Source organism: Aegilops tauschii, chromosome 7 (assembly GCF_002575655.3).
Source record: "Aegilops tauschii subsp. strangulata cultivar AL8/78 chromosome 7, Aet v6.0, whole genome shotgun sequence".
NCBI lineage: Eukaryota > Viridiplantae > Streptophyta > Magnoliopsida > Poales > Poaceae > Aegilops > Aegilops tauschii.
In genome coordinates this window covers 477978485-477982883 of record NC_053041.3, presented here as the reverse complement: position 1 = coordinate 477982883, position 4399 = coordinate 477978485, and positions in this window count along the sequence as shown.

The following is a 4399-nucleotide window of genomic DNA, read 5'->3' as shown; positions in this document are numbered from 1 at the left end:
TCTTTGATTCTCAATACCATGTTCTCCTCGATGTTCTTGGAGATCTATCCGATGTAATACTCTTTTGCGGTGTGTTTGTCGAGATCCGATGAATTGTGGATTTATGATCAGCTTATCTATGAATATTATTTGAATCTTCTCTGAATTCTTATATGCATGATTTGATATCTTTGCAAGTCTCTTCGAACTATCGATTTGGTTTGCCCAACTAGATTGGTTTTTCTTGCAATGGGAGAAGTGCTTAGCTTTAGGTTCAATCTTGCGGTGCTCGATCCTAGTGACAGAAGGGGAACCGACACGTATTGTATTGTTGCCATCGAGGATAACATGATGGGGTTTTTATCCCGCTACATCATGTCATCTTAGTTAATGCGTTACTCTGTTCTTATGAACTTAATACTCTAGATGCAGGCAGGAGTTGGTCGATGTGTGGAGTAATAGTAGTAGATGCAGACAGGAGTCGGTCTACTTGATACAGACGTGATGCCTATATTCATGATCATTGCCTCAGATATCGTCATAACTTTGCGCTTTTCTATCAATTGCTCGGCAGTAATTTGTTCACCCACCGTAATAATTTCTATCTTGAGAGAAGCCTCTAGTGGAACCTATGGCCCCCGGGTCTATTTTCCATCATATAAGGTTCCGATCTACAATTTTAGTTACCTATTTACTTCCTTTGCAATCTTTTACTTTCCGTTCCATAAACCAAAAATACCAAAAATATTACTTTACCGTTTATCCATCTCTATCAGATCTCACTTTGCAAATAACCGTGAAGGGATTGACAACCCCTTTATCGCGTTGGGTGCAAGTTGGTGTTTGTTTGTGCAGGTATTCGGTGACTTGTGCGTTGTCTCCTACTGGATTGATACCTTGGTTCTCAAAAGCTGAGGGAAATACTTGCTCTACTTTGCTGCATCACCCTTTCCTCTTCAAGGGAAAAACCAATGCAAGCTCAAGAAGTAGCACATCTCTCGAGTCATCTAAATGATTACGTGATCCAAATCAACTAAACCATGTCCGATCATCTCGTGAGATGGAATAGTCTTCAATGGTGAACATCTTTTTGTAGACCATATCAACTATATGATTCAAGTTCGACCTTTCGGTCTCCAGTGTTCAGAGGCCATGTCTGTACATGCTAGGCTCGTCAAGTTTAACCCAAGTATTCCGCATGTGCAAAACTGTCTTGCACCCGTTGTATGTGAACGTAGAGCTTATCACACCCGATCATCACGTTGTGTCTCAGCACAACGAACTGTCGCGGCGGTGCATACTCAGGGAGAACACTTATACCTTGAAATTATTAGTAAGGGATCATCTTATAATGCTACCGCCGTACTAAGCAAAATAAGATGCATAAAAGATAAATATCACACGCAATCAAAATATGTAACATGATATGGCCATCATCATCTTGTGCCTTTGATCTCCATCTCCAAAGCACTGTCATGATCTCCATCGTCATCGTCTTGACACCTTGATCTCCATCGTAGCGTCGTGGTCGTCTCGCCAACTATTTCTTCTACAACAATCGCTAACGCATAGTGATAAAGTAAAGCAATTACATGACGTTTGCATTTCATACAATAAAGCGACAACCATAAGGCTCATGCTAGTTGTCGATAACTTTTACAAAACATGATCATCTCATACAATAACGTATATCACACCATGTCTTGACCATATCACATCACAACATGCACTGCAAAAACAAGTTAGCCGTCCTCTACTTTGTTGTTGCAAGTTTTACATGGCTGCTACGGGCTTCTAGTAAGAACCGTTCTTACCTACGCATCAAAAACTACAACGGTGATTTATCAAGTTTGCTGTTTTAACCTTCAACAAGGACCGGCCGCATTCAAATTTGTTTCAACTAAAGTTGGGGAAACAGACACCCGCCAGCCACCTTTATGCAAAACTAGTTGCATGTCTGTCGGTGGAACCGGTCTCATGAATGTGGTCATGTAAGGTTGGTCCAGGCCGCTTCATCCAAAAATACCGCCGAATCAAAATAAGACATTGGTGGTAAGCAGTATGACGATCACCGCCCATAACTCTTTGTGTTCTACTCGTGCATATCATGTTGCATAGACCTGGCTCGGATGCCACTGTGCGGAAACGTAGCATGCAATTCCAAAAAAAAAAATTACGCTCACGCAAGATCTATCTAGGAGATGCATAGCAACAAGAGGGGGGAGTGTGTCTACGTACCCTCGTAGACCGAAAGCGGAAGCATTTGACAACGCGGTTTATGTAGTCGAACTTCTTCTCTTTCCAACCGATCAAGCACCGAGCGTACGGCACCTCTGAGTTCTGCACAAGTTCAGCTCGATGACGTCCCTCAAACTCTTGATCCAGCAAAGTGTCAAGGGAGAGTTCCGTCAGCACGACGGCGTGGTGACGGTGATGGTGAAGTGATCCAGGCAAGGCTTCGCCTAAATTTAACCATCTTTGATTAACGAGGTAGTCAAGTAGAGGCATACTAGGGACACTCTGTTTGTCTATGTATTCACACATGTACTAAGTTTCCGGTTAATACAATTCTAGCATGAATAATAAACATTTATCATGATATAAGGAAATATAAAATAACAACTTTATTATTGCCTCTAGGGCATATTTCCTTCACGAAGTAGGCGAGCAACCCGACAACGTGACGAAGACCGGCGTGGACGGTGGCATTCCCTCGCCGAGGGAGGCGACACAGCACATACCATAGGAGGTCGACGCGCGATGACGGCGGAGTGGACCGCGGGCTGTGGCGCTACGATCCGAAGGGGCAACGCAGCGGCGGCGGGCAGATCGGGGCGACAGTGGGAAGACCTCAGGGCGGCGGCGGGGACCGCGGGTCATGGCAGTACAACTCGAAGGGGGGGCGTAGCGGCGGAGCGCGGGTCGGTGCAACCGCGGGGACAGCCTCGGGACGGCAGTGTGGAACGCATGCCACGCTCGCTACGGCCCGATGGGGCGACGCAGCGGCGGCGCGAGGGTCCGTGCAGCCACATGGATGACCTAGAGCGGACGGCCTTGGGGCGGCGGTGGACCGCAGGCCGCATCACTACGGCTCGAAGGGCGATGCAGCGGTGACGCTGGTTGGAGCAGCCGGGAGAAGAACCACGGGGCGGCGGCACTGCGGCCTGACGTGGCGACACAACGACAGCTTGTTGCTCGATCGGTAGAGGGGCGCGCTGAACTCGGGACGGTCTTCACGGGGCCTTTGAAGGCGTGCGCAACCGATAGGCCAGGTCGGGCGCACGGCGTAGATGAAGCGGTTCGCGGCGGCGGGTGGGTGATCAATCCGATCGCGCGTGAGGGCGGGGACACCGCTCGGTGGACGCTGGGTGGAGACGGAGTCCGAGAACGATGGGCAGGCCAGCGCACGAACGTCGACTGTGACGGGCCGCCGCATGGCGCGAGGCCGCCGGGTGGGGGCGGTGCAGGATTCCCGGTTGGAGTAGGGCGGCGACAGCAGGCGTAGATCGACGGGTGAGCCGGCGCATGAACTACGGATGAAGGGCCGCCGCAACGCATGAGGCCGCCGGGTCGGGGCAACGGGCGGGCAGACGCGCAGACGATGGCCATTAGGGGCCGCCTGTCGCGTGAGGCCGCCAGGTCGGTGAAGAGGCCGGCCGGTCACGCCGATGTTGGAATAGAGGCGCACGGGGGTCGACGGCGGCGGCGGATGACGCAAACCAATCAAGCATAGATCGGAAAACCAAAAAAAACGCCGATCAAGGTGACCGGCGGGAGAGAGAAAAACCCAGAGCATGGGCTCGGGAAAAAGACTCTCTAGGGCAGCCGGTCAACACGGCTGGCGGACGAACCCTAGATACGGGCGGTGTGGCCCCCAGCGGCAATCATGAAGGCCAACCGCCCCGGGGGCGGCGCGCGGGTGCGGTAGCGGCGGGCGGCGAATAGGGTTGGATCGGTTAGGCTGATACCATGTTAAGAGGGAGAAAGAGGGATTGATGGAATAGTTGTTTTTATTGCTTGAGCCACGTGGGCATATATATAGGAGTATATGGTCATCTTGGAGTACAAGGCAAGCCCGAATACTTCCTAGTCTATCCTACGTTTCCAATCTAATCAATATACTCAACAGACTGTACATTCGGACGTCCAGCTCCCCCTCCCCTTGTCCCACTCCCATGTCCTGAATTAACTCAAATCAAATCTTATCAAAATATCAACTAAATTAAAAATTTCCTTGTCTTTGTCTATCCATACTCAAATCAAATCTTACCAAAACTCAACTAAATCAAAATTTCCTTACCTTCCCCTACCCATAATCAAATAAAATAAAATCATACAAAAATCTAGAATATGATGGGTGTAAGCTTTCTGGTGTATCCCATTGTTCCAACGCACGAGCAATTAGCTAATCTCTACTATT